At 35.1% G+C, this 18,313-nt stretch overlaps 1 long non-coding RNA gene across 1 annotated transcript; it reads right to left on the bottom strand.

Annotated features, from left to right (window-relative positions):
* Positions 575-1,407, bottom strand: LOC109946692. The gene is made up of 2 exons (XR_002269785.1): positions 904-1,407; positions 575-822 (listed from the first exon to the last, which is right to left on the bottom strand). It is a non-coding gene; the product is annotated as an uncharacterized LOC109946692 (long non-coding RNA).

Below are 18,313 nucleotides of genomic sequence, written 5' to 3'. Positions count from 1 at the left end.
ATGGTATTAACAATGTACTTCTATGACATCGTATTAACACTGTACTTTTATGTCATGGTATTAACAATGTACTTAGAGCTTGCAGGGTTTGTTTTGGATTTTTTTGAGTTTTTTTTTGTGTTGGGCTTGTTTTAAGTTAATCAATGGCAAAAATGTAATTTATAGTAACTTCAACACTCATTTCATATATAATAAATGGATTTTTGGGTGTGTTTCTAAATTGAATTTCATGTTGGGTTTTTTTATAATTTCAGCTCCTATTTTGGGTGTATTACTAAAGCTCCCAAAAAAAAAACCACACTCGTACCTTTTAGGCAGAGCCGGCCTTGGGTAATCTGAGGCCCAGGGCAAAAATCTAAAGTGTGCCCAAAATAATGTAAACATTAAAATTATAATTTTTTATCAAGTAATTTATTTTATTAAAATTATAGCATTCATTGTTTTTAGAACATAAGCCTTCCCGTTTGTTATTTTTTTATGATAATAATTTGAGGAAAAATGTCATCGTGTTCATCCATAGGGAATTTGCAGTTAGTTTCTCTCACATGAAACTTTTCTAAAAGTAAATCTGCCATTTTTGCATCATAAACTTTCAATTCATTTTCATTTTCTGCTTATTCTTCCAAATGAATATGAACAATTCATTTGGTAAATCTTCAGATAAATTTTCATGTTTAAACCAAGTAATCCATTACAAAACTCACGTTCTCCCTGCAAAACTGATTAAGACCCAAGAAAAATCATCTTTGTTGTTTATCTGGGTTTGCACCTGAAACCCATCTCAATTCTCAATGAATAAGTTCTCAATTGGCGATCTTGAATCTGCAAGAATGCCTATATAAAGTGATTATTTGGAAAATAGCAGTAACATAGGAAATAAATAGACAAAGAGAAAGGACTTACAGCTCTGTTGGCTTCGTCTCTTCTGTCGTGGAGGGGAAATGATAGGAAAGACGAAAGAGAGAGGCAATGGAGAGGAGAGAGGCCGCGGTGTGACTGTGAGTGAGGGATGATAGGTACATATATAAGAAAATTGAGACAACAAGAATCTAAACCCTAATGTGGTCTGGTTTTGTTTTGTTTTGTTTTGTTTTTTTTTGAAATAGGATTAAAAAATAATATATTTGCTAGCATATATGGGTGAGCACGCGCTTTTGGGAAGGGAGGATTAAACAAAAATGCACGCTTGGTTTTTTATTTATTTATTTTATTTATTTTGTTCTATACGTATATAATATATGGCTTAACTTTATTTTTTTGGTGCCCCTTTCAATTATGGGCCCCGGGCCCAGGCCCCAGTTGCACTCCCCAAGGGCCGGCTCTGCTTTTAGGTATGACTCATGAGTCTTCAAATTTATTTAGTCTTGTAAGACTTTTCTTATGTAGAGTCGTCAATCGGCAATTGGGATTAAATATTTTAAAACGAAACTGATTGTTGATTTTGACTATTTTATTTTATTCTATGTATTTTTGTTACATACAAATTCAAGCACCGACAATATTTAGATAAATTTGACCTTGTGGTAAAATAAAAATATAGAGATGCAAATTGTGAAAAATAATTCAGTTGCTTATATGATCCATAACAAAAAAAAAAAAGTTTCTTCAGCTTTGCTACAACCTCATGGCAAAAATTTGTGATTAACACAAACGTTTTATTTCTATTTTTTCTTTCTTATATAAATAAGTTTGAGGACCACATCTTCCCAACCATATATACTATAAATAAGTTTTTTCCTTTCATTCCTATTTTTGGTGGTATGGTGAGGAGGGTTAGAACCCCAGCAGTAAGTCAACGGTACAATTTCCCGTGGAAGATTCTTGGTTAATTAATTAATTTCATTAATTTGTGAATTATTTGATTAAATTAGGAATTCTTGTCATAATTGGGGATTTGATTCTAATCAAATTCCTAATTAATTCAATCTCTTTAAATTAGAGAAAAATAATTCTTTTTCATGCGAGGGATTATTTTTCCGAAACTCTAACCACTAGGACCCCTATAAATATGTGGTCACACACAAGGCATGAGGTACGTCTAAAAACCTTGTAAAAATTCCCTCTCACCCTCCTTGCTGGCACACTCTCTCCCTCTCTCTCACAAGGCTCAAGTCATCCAGTTCTTAAGACCTCCTACCTTTCAATTATTTCCGCATTCTTCTCAAAATCATTTAATTGACTTAGGCATTAGAGGACCTTTGGCCAACACCTCATGGGTGTGGTCTTTTCACTCCATGTTATTTGGCAAGGAGAAAGAGGAACAAAGAGGAAGAAATGACCACCAAATTTCGGCACCATTGCCAACTGTCGGCACCATGTGACCACCAAATTTTGGCAATCAACCAATCCTCCATCTAGCCCTCCTCACCATACCACCAAAAATAGGAATGAAAGGAAAAAATAAAACCGGAGTGGACCTACCTTGGGGTGCACGGCAACTACTCTCCTTGACAAGCAGTACAATCCTTCAAGATCTCTGTCACTAACAGAAAATAGAGGAAGCGAGTTTGCAATTCAAAAAGAAGTGAAGAGAACTCTTGTATTTATAGAAATTGAGAGTCCTTGACCAACAAGGAGACTCAAGCCCATTTCAATTGGGAACCCAATTTCAAAAAAATTAGTAAGTCAAAAGCCTCCTCCAATCAGGAGCCCAAGTCACATAAGGAAGCCTAGATATAATGGGACAACCAAACAATTAATTCACACATTTTCCATGCCACCATGCGCCATGCAGAAACTGGGGAGGCATTTGTGGAAGCAAATATTTGAAAATCCTATGTCAAATAATTAATCCCATCAATTTTGGGATTATTTGATTAAATTGGGGATTCTTGCCATGATTGGGAATCAAATCCCCAATTGATTCAATCTCTCCAGATTAGGGAAAAATAATTCCTTTACATGTGAGGGATTATTCTTCTGAAACCCTAATCACCAAGGTCCCTGTAAATATGTGGCCATGCCCAAGGCATGAGGTACGTCTAAAAATCCTGCAAAAATTCTCTCCCACCCTTCTTGCTGCCACCACTCTCTCCCTCTTTCTCACAAGGCTCCAGCCTTCACACCTGACTTCGGCCACCTAGTTCTCACCGTGAGAAAAGACCTCATACATTTCAATTATTTATGCATTCTTCTCATAATCATTAATTGACTTAGGCATCGAGGGCCTTTGACCAACACCCCACGAGTGTGTTCTTTTCACTTCGTGTTATTTTACAAGGAGAAAGAGGAACAAAGAGAAAGAAGGGATCACGAGACGAATATTCTCTAAGGAGGAAAATTATTCCCACAATATGTATAGAACTAAGATCCCTAAGGATCTCATATGTAATGTTTTTTCATATATATATATATATATTTTAAAGTCAACGGTATTTCTCATAAACTTCAAACGGTGTCTCGTCTATTTGCTCATCCAATCCAAACCCCATTTAAACCAGATGAAGTTATATCAAAGCATATATTGCATGGATTTTTCTCATAAACTTCAAACGGTGTCTCGTCTATTTGCTCATCCAATCCAAACCCCATTTAAACCAGATGAAGTTATATCAAAGCATATATTGCATGGATTTTGCATCGAGGTTAAGCAAAGAGACATTGGTGTAACTATTGAAAGTTTGAAAGCAAATGTCCCACATTAGAGGAAACAAAAGGTTCTACATGATTTATAAGCATGAAACCTTAATACCAATTAAATAAGATTGGTGGGCTGATGGGCTTGGTAGCGAAGGCTATACATAGTTGGCTTGCCTGATTAATAATAATATTTAAATAATCAAGACTTGGGCTCTTGGGTCTCTGAAAAATTAAAGAAATACACCCAGCCCGAAAATAAAATAAATTATCTTATTTTATTTTTTGGATTTCTTTTAGCAGAAATTAAATTCAAACCAAAAGTCTTATCTTTTCGTTTGAATTTGAACAGGTATAACTGATATTAACTGCTATTTTGAAGGGGTGCAATTGTGTTATAAAACCACAAGTCCTAAGCCACAAGTCAGTATTCTGTATTTAATTTATACAATTTTTGTATTTCGCTACCGTCTACATTTCATAATCGTGCATTAATATAGTAATCCTATAATATATTATTTTTATTATTTTTTCTAACAGTAACAAATATTAAATAAGTAAAATTTGCACCCAAAGAAAAAAAAAAGTAAAAATAATAATTTAACCCTTGTCAATAAGATATATAAGCTCTATTTTAACAAGATTTGTAAGCTCTAATCTATTACTTAATTTCTATCTAGCGAGTAAGATGTATCAAGGTGCTCACTTAATCCTGACTTTCTAGGATATATAGTGGTTTCTATAAATTATTGTGTACCTATTTTTAATTTATGAAAAATATACAGAAATTTCAATTACAAAGTAATTGACCTATTTTTACTAATTTGTTTTGGTAAATAATTTACCTATATTTTTAAAGGTAGATATTTATATTTATATTTTTCATATGTACATTATTGGATATGTAATTTACAATTTTTTTTTTTTTTTTGCAATTTTAAAGGGCCATATGTTAGAGGGAATGGCAACCAAAAGAAATGGGGTAATTGATATGCTATTAGTAGGGGAATTCTAACCTTGTGTCAGGACCTACGGGCCAAGGGACAGTCTCAGGTAGACAGTTTCTATGGGGCGTAGGGGGAGTTTTAATTACAATTATGACAGTTAATGAAATGCTTGAAATAAATTATAAATAAAATATGAAGTCTGATGGCAAGGATGCAAAAACATAGGAATACTATGACCTCTTATATCCTACTGGTTATTTAAGTTTGAAATTGAGTTTTACACATAGATTTATATAATGATGAGTATATGTCTAGGAAATAGAAATTTTAGGGACCTATATTGGACAAGCCCAAAAATAAACGAAGCAAGAGATTGGATTAATAGTGGTAATAGAGAAACGGTGGGGTTGGTTGATGGACGAACAATGTCGTCACGAGACCAAGAGCAAAATTGTTTTGAGACTAGAGAGAGAGAGAGAGAGAGAGAGAGAGAGAGAGAGAGAGAGAGAGAGAGAGAGAGAAGGCTTGCTAGCTAGCTGCTATATATCTTTCTTTTTCCTTTTTCTTTTTGTTTAGTACATAAAAGACATCTATAATTTGTGAAAAATAAAGTAATCTTGCAAATTGGACACATTTTCTATAATTACGGGTGAGAGATTTTATGCTAAATATGACTGGATGGGTTGGATTGTAGAGGCAGTGTGCCTGTTGAGTGTTGCAGAAGTTTTCTGTATATAGCCTTAGATGCTCCGTATCAGCTTAAATTAAAGAAAATGAAACTAATAAGTAAAGAATAGAGCAAGAAAAGGAACAAGAAGAAGAAGGATTTCCCATCAAAAAGGAAGAGAAAATCTCTGAGTTTCTTAACCTGTATCAAGTTCCTAAGACATATATTTGACTCAAGTTGATTACTAATCATAATCTCACTTGTGTTTAAGGGCAATAGAGTTTAGTGTTAACTATGGTTATTATGTTAACTATGGTTAGCAAGTCAGTAAGTTTGTTACAAGTCTGGTATCTAGCACGTGTATTAGTTAGACAGCTAAGCTGTGTGGTTAGTTAGTTAAGCTTCTCTGTAATCTGTTTACATATAAGAGTGGACTATGCTTTGTAAAAGTCAGTTAATAATCAAAACTCAGAAATCCTTTAGTCTTCTCCATTTCTCTTTCTCTTTTTCTGATATCTCTGAAATACTCTTCTTCTTCTTTTCTGTTATCATGGTATCAAGAGCCAGCATCGCTCACGCTCTTTCTTGATCCTTTTGCTTCCGCTCTTCCCTTCGTCACATTCTACTTCAATTCTTTCGTTTGTTCTTCCATTATTCAATTCTTCAGTTTGTTCTTCAACTCTTCAATTCGTTCTTTCTTTCTTCAAATTTCTTCAATTTGTTCTTCACATCTTCTTTCGGTCTTTGTTTAGGGATTTCTTGCCTTTAGGGATTTGCTGCACTTCGGGATTTCTTACTTCTCATGTCGTCGTCTCCGTCCATCAAAGTTGAAGGTCTCTTGGGTATGGTTACTATTCATCTTGGTAATGATAATTTTTTTAAGTGGAGTTTTCAGATTGAATCTCTGCTCCAAGGCTATGATCTCTTTGGCCATTTTGATGGCTCGCTTGTGCCTCCCCCCAAATTTGCGATTCTTGATGAAATTAGCGTTACTTCTGAGGTCACGGCTGCTTATAGGGATTGGTTGCGTACTGACAAGTCTCTCTTGAGTTTTCTGATTGCCACTCTCTCTGATGAGGCATTGGAATATGTCATTGGCAGCAAGACTGCTCACGAGGCATGGCTTCAACTTTCTGACCGCTATGCTACTGTATCGCGGGCTCGGATTAATCATCTCAAGACTGAGCTGCAGACTGCTCAGAAAGGTGCCGACTCCATTTAGCGGTTTCTTCTTCGCCTTAAACACATTCGTGATAAGTTGTCTTCTGCTGGGGTGCCAATTTCAGATGATGATTTTATGATCACCGTCTTAAATGGGTTGCCTTCGGAGTATGACAGATCAAGACAGTTCTCATTGCTCGTGACTCGGTGATCTCCCTAAAAGATTTTCGTGCTCAATTGCTTGCTGCGAAACAGACTGCGGATGCTCGGATTCACACTCACCATGCTCTGTATATGTCTTCTACCTCTTCTCCCGGTCAGGTGTTGCAGCATCCTTATTCTTCTTCTACTGGTATGGGTTTACTTCCCACTCCTTCTGTTGCCTATATGGGTTCTCATGATGCTTCTGGTTTTCATAATAGAGTATCTGGTTCTCAATCCTTCTTTGGCAATGGTCGAGGTTTTTCCTCTGGTAATGGTAGAGGTTTTGCCTTTGGACGTGGTCGTTTTTCACAGACTCGGCATCCAAGTTCCGATTTTCATGGCGGGTTTTTTGGTGGTTCAACTTCTAAATTCTCTGTTGTTCCGGAATGCCAGATTTGCGGCAAACGTGGCCACATTGCTGTGAATTGTTATCATCGTCATAGTGATGACAGTTCTAAACTTTCTAGGTCAATCATTGCTTGTCAAATTTGTGGTAAGAAGGGTCATGGTGCTTTGGATTGCTTCCATCGCTTAAATTGTGTCTATCAAGGTCAAGCTCCTCCATCCACTATCTCTGCTATGGCAGCTCACAGTTCTTATATGCCTACACATGGTTATGCTCCAATGCTAACTCATTCGAGACAAGAAATGACAGACTATGTTTGGATTGCAGACAGTGGAGCTTCCCATCATATAGTTGCTGATGTCTCCACTCTACATGATGTTACCCCTTGTGAGTCCATTGATCAAGTGACTGTGGGGAATAGGGAAGGTTTGAATATAACAAATATTGGCACTACTGCTTTGTCTTGTGCTTCTACTTCTCTTAAAATGCCTTCTGTTTTTCATGTTCCAAAGCTCTCTGCCAATCTTTTATCTGTGAATTAGTTATGCAGAGATAATCATTGTATCATAAGCTTTGATTCTACTGGTTTCTGTATACAGGACAAGATAACAAAGGCAATTCTTCTAAAGGGCTCTAGCCATAATGGCTTATATCCCATGCCATGTAAAGTTCTGTCGGCCCGGTTCTCGTCTTCCAGTCCAACAGCTTATCTTGGTCAGCGTGTGGGTTCTACTACATGGCATCAGAGATTGGGTCATCCAACAAATGAGGTGGTTAAGCTTATGCTTAAAGAGTCCAACATGGTTGTTTCAGAAGATGCACAGTTTGATTTGTGTCCTTCATGTCTTCAAGGAAAGATGCACATGCTGCCTTTTTCAAGTAGTCATGTTAAGGCAGAAATTCCTTTTTCTAAGATACATAGTGATGTCTGGGGGCCTTCCCATTTTAAGTCCATTCATGGCTTTCGATATTTTGTACTCTTCTTAGATGAGTGTACTAGCTTTGTATGGATATATCCCCTTTTTAATAAATCTGAGGTGTTCTCCAAATTTCTCAAATTCTTTGCTTTGATTCAGACTCAGTTTAATGCTAAAATTCAGCATTTTCAGAGTGATGGTGGTGGCGAGTATATTAGCAAACCATTTACTGACTTTCTTGTCAATCATGGTATTTTGCATCAGTTTACATGTCCATACACCCCACAGCAAAATGGTATGGCTGAGAGGAAAAACAGACATGTTGTGGAGACTGCTCTAACTCTTCTGACTGCTGCTAATATGCCTGGACAGTTCTGGTATCATTCTCTTGCACATGTTGTCTACTTAATAAATAGAATGCCAAGTCAGGCCTTAAAGCATCATGCTCCTTATTTTCGATTGTATGGCAAGCAACCAGAGTTACAATCTTTGAGAATATTTGACACTGCTGTATATCCATATCTCAGACCTTATAATGTGCATAAGTTTCAACCTCGAACCACTCAATGTGTATTTTTGGGTTATTCTTCAGGGTATAAAGGTGTTTTGTGTTATGATATCGTCACTAACAAGTTTGTCATCTCCAGACATGTGATTCATGATGAATTGGTTTGGCCTTTCAAGTCATTACTGCTCAGTTCACCGACTGCTGTTTCTGAACCTCAGGCAGCGGTACCACATATTCTTTTTTCTTTGCCTTTGCAAGAAGTTACACCTCAGGTTACCACAGTCACACCATCTGCTCATTCAACATCATCTTCTCCTTCTATGCAACCATTAGGTGGTTCTGAATCAGTTCTTGTTCCAGAGGTGCATTCTTCCCCTTCCCCTTTAGGTGATCATCATCTGCCACTTTCATCTCCTCATGAGCATTCTTCTTCAAGTACTTCCTTGTCTGATTCTTTACCTCTTAATCCTATTAATATTCATCCCATGCATACTAGACTTAGGAATGGCATAGTACAGAAGAAACAATTTCCTGACTATGTGGGGGTATTATACATGTTTGAATGCTCATATTGAATTAGATGAACTTGCAAACTATAAGGTGGCCTCGTTTTCTCCACAATGGAAACAGGCCATGCAAGAAGAGATTGATGCCTTGCATATGCAAGGTACTTGGAGTTTAGTTCCTAATCCTGGAGATAAAAACATTGTTGGTAGTAAGTGGATTTACAAGCTAAAGAGGAATTCGGATGGTTCTATAGCTAGGCATAAAGCTCGGTTGGTAGCTCAGGGATATAGTCAAGAGCAAGGCTTGGATTTTAGTGAAACTTTCAGCCCTGTCGTACGCCATACCACTATCAGGTTAATACTAAGTCTAGCTGCAATGAATAAATGGCAGTTAAGACAACTTGATGTTAAGAACGCATTTTTACATAGCGATTTGGAGGAAGATGTGTTTATGAAACAGCCCCAAGGGTTTGCAAATCCACGTTATCCTGATTTTGTATGTAAGCTTAAGAAATCATTGTATGGTTTGAAGCAAGCTCCAAGGGATTGGAATGTCAAATTCACCGGATACTTACCAGCCATAGGTTTTCAACCTTCACAATCTGATCCTAGTCTCTTTGTCAGACATTCAAACTCTGAGGTTGTGATTCTCTTACTCTATGTTGACGATATTATTCTCACAGGTTCTAATGAGAAGATGGCTCAGCTTGTGGTTGATGAGTTAAGCTCTGTATTTGAAATGAAGGACTTGGGTAAGCTTAAATTCTTTCTCGGCTTGCAAGTTTCCCATGGCTCCAATGGTGATATTTTTGTTAATCAGTTCAAATATGCTAAAGAGTTGCTTCACAAAGCTGGGATGAACTCTTGTCGAGCCTGCTCAACTCCATGTAAATCGCATACGCAGGTGTTAAGAGATTCTGGTGAAGTATTACCTGATCCAACATTGTTTAGGAGCATTGTAGGGGCTCTCCAATATTTGACTTTTACTAGACCAAATCTTGCTTATTCTGTCAACTCAGTGTGCCAATACATGAATCAACCTATTGATCTTCATTGGCATTTGGTGAAAAGGATTCTCAGATATGTGCAAGGTACTCTAGCATTTGGCCTGAGTTTTACAGCTGGTGATATGAATCTCTCTGCATATAGTGATGCCGACTGGGCAGGGGACATCAACACTCGCAGGTCTACAACAGGTTTTGTGATATTTTTGGGCAGCAATCCTATATCTTGGCAATCAAAGAAACAAGGCTCTGTTTCCAGAAGTTCTACAGAGGCAGAGTATAGGGCTCTAGCCAATACTACTGCTGATTTAGCTTGGATTCGACAGGTTTTAAAAGACTTGAAGCTGTATCTGCCAGATCCTCCAGTTGCATATTGTGATAATCTGTCTGCGTTGGCTCTTAGTTCAAATCTAGTATATCATTCCCGAATTAAACACTTGGACATTAATTTTCATTTTGTCAGGGAACGAGTGCAGAAGAAGGATTTGCTGGTTCAATATGTTTCAACAGATGAACAACTTGCTGATGTTTTTACAAAGGGTTTACATGGTCCTATCTTCTCACAGCATTGTGCTCATCTTAGGTTAGAGAGTTACCTAAGTAGGGAAAATGTTAACTATGGTTATTATGTTAACTATGTTTAGCAAGTCAGTAAGTTTGTTACAAGTTTGGTATCTAGCACGTGTATTAGTTAGACAGCTAAGCTGTGTGGTTAGTTAGTTAAGCTTCTCTGTAATATGTTTACATATAAGAGTGGGCTATGCTTTGTAAAAGTCAGTTAATAATCAAAACTCAGAAATCCTTTAGTCTTCTCCATTTCTCTTTCTCTTTTTCTGATATCTCGGAAATACTCTTCTTCTTCTTTTCTGTTATCATTTAGGTCCTGAACCGAATTGGTTTTAGATTGTAACTTCATTTGCGTTTCTAAATCTAATTGACCAACTAACTTTTGATTTAGTAATATTTATCTTTATTTTGTTGAAGTAAATTTTAAGTTTGGATGCGATGACATATATATACTTTTGTAATGAGTTAAATACCTATGGACTCCTACTAATTAAAATTGATGCCATCCTATGAACCCAACCCTTCCGTAATGGTGGAGTTTAGGTGCTTTAGGAATGTTGTTATAATTTAGGAAAATGGGATTATTTTCTCTCATCGCATTTTAGGTTTTGTAATTAGTTTTAGAGGTTCATTGATTTTGGTTTTTGCTTAGTGGTGGAGTTTTATTAGGTAGTTTTTAATGGTGGAATTAATATAGTCAAAGTACGTTTCCCCATTAGCATCATTCTCATGCGGGGAAAAGCAATGAGTGATCAATTGTTTTCATAGCAGTTTCGTTCGTTCAAGATCAATGGATTAATTTGGTGGTCAAGATAGCTTTAAATATGGAAAGCTGCACGTGTTGTCAATCCAGAGGAGCAAAAATCCAAGTGTCTCTACATGGGATAGATCAGTTGGGCCATGCCATGCCAGCAGCTGACTTCAATACATATATATATTTCTGCATGCATGTATAAAAATAATGTATTGATTTAAATATGGGAATGTGCGTCTGTTTATTGCTCTGCTTTCTACTTCTTTGACTAAATATGTCCGTCACTTTCAGAGTTTCAGCCTCAACTTCCTCATTTCAATAAAACTTTGGTTCCTCCTACAAATTAAAACGTGTAGTACCACAACAAAGTAAATTCAAAGGAATTCGTATGTGAGCATTCAATTCAAAATTAATTGATAATACATTAAATGATTTATCGATTTGGGTTTTGGTACGTATTAGTAGGGTTTTTAAGAACCAAAAGTTCTATTGTTTGTCTAAAATGCACAAGTGTTTAGATTGTGCAAAGAAAAGAAAGGGACATGGCCTTTCGTCCAAAAAAAAAAAAAAAAGGAGCATGGTTTAACTACCACAAAGGCTACAGTGGGCCAGTGAGGTTTTTGGGTTAAAAAAATATTAAACCTATATATTTGTTTTCTTTAAAATATAGTTCAGTATGTATTAACCTATTAAAGTCTAAAAAATATCAATTCTTTATGAATATAGTTGCATGACAACAATAAAAATACACATTAAAATATGTACACTTTCAATTCGGTTGTTGAACATATTTTCATTTTGCTTTTTTGATTGCAATTAATATGTATTTGTTTTAAGTTAAAGCTTATTCGAAATTGCAAAGGGATTTGTATCTCAACTAATTAAGACCATTTATCCTTGTCTAAGGTTTGATTTTCCTTCCCACAATATCGCTTGTATCCAAAGATTTAAAAAAAAATTATTAAAAATTATTCAATTGAGCTATAAACTAACGTGATTTACATAATTTAATATATACTTTTATTTCTACAAAACTATTGAAATTATAAATATAAAGATAATAATTATTAGATATTTAGCTAATAAATATAACTAATCCACTCATTCAAAAATTCTTGATTCCACCTTGAAAATGGAGTTTGGTGTGTACCGCATGCCACTCTATTAACAACGTTCTAGGAAGTCGGTTGAGTTGGTAAGGTGTACACGGGGTCGGGTTGGGCGGATTCGGCCCCACTTGACCCGATTGGCAAAGCGAATGTGTACGTGGTAAGTCAATTCACGTTACAGCACAAGTGCAAAGCATGAAGCATGCCACGTGGCAAGAGCATGATTTTTTGTATTTTCTTCCATACTAAGCAAGCAAGCAAATCATCTTTGTAATAAGTCAAGTCATGGTAGAGACTAGAGAGCACGTGGAAGAATGCAATGCGAGGAAGGAAGCCTTGTTTTTGTTGTGTTGGTTAATTTATTCATTATAAAATATGTTTTTCCCTTCTTCTCTTCTTTTTACACTTTGTCAAGATTCACAAATTTGTCTTTTCTTTTAAGTTATTGAATTGTCTTTCTTTTCCTCGTGTTCTGTCAATATGCATGCAGTAAGCAAAAATTACATCTTTTGTTTTTTTATATTTTTATTTGAGTAACACTTATTGGTGTTTATATTATTACAAACGGTCAGAATCATCTATTTTTTTAATAATTTTATAGAATATAATTATATATAGATAGCGGTGGATTCAGAAATTTTCCTGAGAATGGGCAACAAGGCTAAAAGTCAAAAGAAATTTCCAAATTATTCAAAAGAGGGTTTATGGTTATACAACGATAACCAATCAGAAAACAAAAATAATCTCTGTAAAATAAACAACAATATTAAAATATATATTATAAAATATATATACAAAACAGAAGGAAAAAAAAAATCAGAAGAAATAAAACATTCAAACTTGGAGGAGAGGGATGGATCTGCAGCAAGACTCAAGAGCACGCAAAGCTTCTTGAAGAATCATTCAACGCAAGGTATCCCTTGGTCCATTTAATTCCAACTTGGACTCCAAGAACACGATCTTCCGTTCTGTGGAAATAAGGCTTCAGGTTTGCGCTTTAACTTTTTATTTTTCATTTTTTGCCTGGCCAAAATGATGTCGTTTGGCCAGGACTTAAAAACAAAAAAACAAAAGTTGCGCCCAACGCAGCATCGCAACAAAGAAAAGGAGGTTGCTAGGTTGCTGAGGCATTTATTCAAACAGGTGGTGGGCACCTCCAAGGTAGAGCTGAGGGGAAAACTCCGGTGACTTCAAAGCTTTTCCGGCGAGGGGAGGTGCAACTGCATCTCCTTGCGCCTCTGTGGATCAGCCAGTGTTGTATATAGGGACCCACTAAGTCTTTTTTTACAACGATCTAAACTGTCTATTTTTCAAGTCTTCATTTATAGATTATCTTTACAAAAAATTAGACAAGTTGGGAACTACTAAGACGTCTAGTTGTGGCCAACAAAATCAACGAACACCGTGCATCAAGAAAACATTAAAATAACAACCATTTGATTGAGTTGTCAAATGAATTCGAATTCAAGTAAAGTATGCAGAGATAATCTTTGAATGAATACCTTAAAAACAGACGATTCAGGTCATTAAAATATAATGTGGGTGGACCCTATAATGGTGTCCCTCAAATAAACTTATTTGATAGATTCCTTAACTGAAGCTCTTTGTATGTAAACTGGAAATTTTTTAACAATAATAAGAGCAAAAGATGTATTATACAAGGAAAACAGTTTGATATGAAAACTCTTAGTGACCATTTCTATCATGCCCCAGACCCGGGGGTCATGAAAACCCCACACATGGTATGTAAGAAAATAAAATAAAAGGAATAAGCCGAAATATGATTTAAAAATTAACTTATGTTATAAAAATGCATGCTCTATCATACTCATCTAATTCAACCTTAACTAGTTTAGTCCTTGTCTTACTCACTAATTCATCTAAAAAATTAAACAGAGTGAGGAATGAGCAATTACCACTTAGTAAGGACATGAGACCTTACCACAGTAAATTGATATAACTAAATTAAGTGACGTGCAATCACATAACATATAAAATATAATAATGCATGAATGAGCTTCAATTCTACCCAACTCGTTAATCTATATAATAGGGCAAGCAAATCTGCATGTCTCATACCATGCACTTTACCACTGTGATTATGAATGCCCTAGTATATAAACTAACACCCATCTTAATCATCCCATAATTTCCCTTTTGCTAGTCGTCTTGTCTAAGCCATTGATCTCCAAGCCTAAATCACTGAATCGACAATTATACCATCGATATCCTATTCTATTGTACATACGGGCTCGCCTGAACTTGGTCCCTACAATGGTCAGACTCAATTACACAAAAGATCTTTCTCATTACCCTTTTTTCCATGCTTTCTTTATCAACCCAAGAACTCCAGCCCTCTCCGATAACATATGAACATGTCAATATTAATAAAATAATATAATGATAATTAACAACATGTAAACACCCAATAACAAAGAATACTAACCAAACTATAATACCATGCATAATTTAATGCTCACGAAATTTAATTAAATCAATCTGTGTAAAGTCCCCCAAAAAATCCCCTACCTCAATTTCAAAATATAACTCCTAAAACACAAGCAAAGCTCTCTATCTCCTCCAATATCATCTTTCCTTGCATCTCTCTATTACCTTGCATCTCTCTATTATCTTGCATTTGCCACATGCAATCTCTCTAAGTTGTATTGAATTAGCAGTGAAGTAGCTCCTATTTATAGTACAAATAAGAGTCGACTAAAGATGAGATAAATGAAATGTCGGCATATCAAGTAAGTGGTGTCAATTGGCATGTGAATATGAATGTAATGCTACCAGATATAAGAAATTATAGCAAGAGGTGACAACTCACAAGGTGATAGTGCTCCTAGGTTTACTATAATAAAGTAGATGTGTCTATCATTAATATTGTCAAAGTCGATCACTACAATCCTTTAAACTTAGCCATCAAATATTAACATACAGGAGGTGCAACGAGATAAGGCTAACAAAACATATTCGGATATTTATTTAAGGCATATACTTATTAATGATAATATCTATGAAAGTATAACATGTAAGAAGACAACTATATATAATCAGTTTAAATATGTATATATTATAAACTAAATAGATAGCAAAACATTTAATTTTCCAAACATATATTTTTAAAATACAGGTTTTCACAATTTCATAATCATTCCATTTTTCAGTTCTCAGTATTCAATTTTCATTGTTAAAGGTGGTGAGTCCCATATCATAATTTCAGTTTTGACTTACTTTAGTTGAAATGAAATTACGAAGTAACATTAATTGTGGAACTTAGAAATTTTTTTTTTTTTTCCTTGAGGTCAAATTGTGAATTTAAAGTCATAGAATGAAAATGCATGTTATAAAGAGTGTGTACTATTTTTTGGTGAATTTTTCAAAATAGAATGATTTTTCGTAAATTTTGGAGTCTAGAGGATGTTCAAACTGGGTCAACAGCCGAACGTGAGCAGCCAAGTCCAGTATTGCTCAATTTCCTTAGTTGTGATTTAGACTATGAGGGAAAATGTTCACATTACAACTATGGAATAACATCTAGAGATATTTAGTGATATAACATTTCTAGCACTAATATTATAAATAAACCCTACACAATTGAATTCCTATAAACAAATCCAAAAAAAACCCAAAAAATGATAGCTGGCCTTATTGAATTTAATATTAATTATTAAATTACTTTGATGCCCTATTGAGTGCTTTGGGTATTTTTATGAGATTTTGGGGTTGGGCTTGTTTTAAGAAATTGATGGCAGTTTTGTAATTTATAAGAAGTTAAAAGCTTTTTTGTTATGTTGTAAATGGACTTTGGGTGTGTTTCTAAAGTCCATTTTATATATGGTATTTTTATAATTTTGGCCCCCATATTGGGTATAATAGTGAATCTCCCTAAAATCTAAAGAGGAAGAGCGGAGACACGCAAAATTATAATTTGATATTTTTTTTTTAGTTTGATTAAGTGAAACTTAAGGGGGTGTTTATAGAACTTCAAAATCAAGAGGATGTTAATGTAAATAACTTTTTTGAAGAATAATAATTTCTTTTGGCACTCACTAGGTATAATAATTTTTCTTCATCATATATTTCACAAATGATGGATTAGATTAGAACAAGAGAAAGCCTCGAGCATTGTGATTATTAATTTTTTTTGGTCAATGACCATTGTGATTATTTAATAATTAAGATTTGATTAAGAAACCCACGGCCCCCTTCTTACTCGACCATGCATAATATTCTTTTGACGCCAAATTTCTACCTGTCTCTCAAATGGTTGAAATTCTAAAGCACGCGTCCGAAAAGAAAATCTCCACTTCATATGCGCATTCATTAGAATAATTAATTATTTCTTTGGTCAACCACTAACAGTGCTACGCAGCCGTTGGATGAGCGAAGACTCATCGGACGGTTTAACAAAAGTCCCAAGTCCCAACCAAAAATAAAGCAAAGAATTTCACTCGCTTAAAAAAAATGTCAAACCCGCAAACGAAAAACAAACCGGAGACGAAACGTCAGTCACCTAGCGGGCCCCACCCGGCACCTAGGTTCCTGCTCTATCACGTTTACTTCGTCGTGTTTGTCAAAGATTTTCAAATTCGTGGGCCCCTCGCCACCAGCCACCACCAGCACATTTCTTTCATACATGAAACGTAGCGTTTAGTTTGGAATTTGGGTTTATATATTGCGTGGAAGGATGAGGAAAGTTCTCAAATTGGTCAAATACTCGTGATGAGGAAAAAGAATAACAATAAGCGTTTTCTATGTTTGCATTTGCTCATCAAATTGTAGAGAGTGGACCAACTAGCCTTTGACTCTAAGTTTTGCAACAGAAAAATAAAGTCAATTCACATTAAGGTCTCTTCAATTATCAACACCAAACCAAAGAAGTAAATAGTTTATTCATTGACAAGTTTACAAGTTTAGCATTGCTTTTAGAATGATAAAAAATACGTTAAAATAATTAACAGGGGGTCTAGTCTAATGAAAAATAGTTTTTATTTACAAATTAGTAATTTTAGATTCGAACTCTTATAACATCCTGATAATGTTAGTGTACATGTGAGAGAATGACGCAAATTCTTCGCATAATCGCCTAAGCTTACATAAATGATTTTCAATCATTAATCTAGAGGTTTTATGATAGATCCTACACACATCAACATTTTATAGCCAAATATAAAAATGTACAACTAGGTAAAGGCTAAATACAAAAGATGGTGGAGTTACTTTTATTTGCTTTGTTTATTTGCAACTTGCAAACATATGCATGATGGTTATTGTTTTGTTCTTAATGATTATTGTTTATTGGGTTGAAAACTGCTGGATTCAAATGTGCTTTGGTTGAATATTTAAACATCTACTTGATTTGAGTAGATGAACAAGTCAACATAAGCAACTGAGAACGCCTTTGGCCTTTGCCCACCTACAAAAATATACTGCCAGAATAATCTTTTATTCACTGTGAGCAAGAATCTTTACTGATTACTTTTGCACAAAAACCAATTTGGCTTGGACTTTTTCAACCCTAATATTCCACAAACAAAACCACCCATTTGACATTACGGATAAATCCTTTAATCCCATAATAAATCACATTTATTTCTTATACAAACGATATTTTATTTTAAACTAATTTAAATTATAAAAAAAAGGAAATTTGAATTCAGATGCGGAGTTAGGAATACATCCGCTATATCAAACTTGACTTAAGCAAATAATAAATCACATATTTAACTCTAAATGATTCTGAAACAATCTGCAATTAAAAATAAGAGATATGGTAATCTTCAAGCAATTGAGGATTTGACCATTCGATATTCCCAAAAATTTAAAAAGCCAGTCAGTGCGTTTACAAGCAGAACCCCCTTTGCCCGACTGTGGGGTCCATCACCAGCTCCTTTAGACCTTAATAGCTCCTATTTTATCTTCATGTCATCATGTGCCATGCAAAATTAAATTTAGAAGAAAAAAAATCCAAACCAATCTCCACCGTTGGATCAAACCTTTGACTTTTACACGCACTTTCCATTTCTTTTATAACCCCTACT

Source organism: Prunus persica, chromosome G1 (genome assembly GCF_000346465.2).
Source record: "Prunus persica cultivar Lovell chromosome G1, Prunus_persica_NCBIv2, whole genome shotgun sequence".
Taxonomy (NCBI): Eukaryota; Viridiplantae; Streptophyta; class Magnoliopsida; order Rosales; family Rosaceae; genus Prunus; species Prunus persica.
This window is presented reverse-complemented; position numbering and strand designations above follow the sequence as displayed.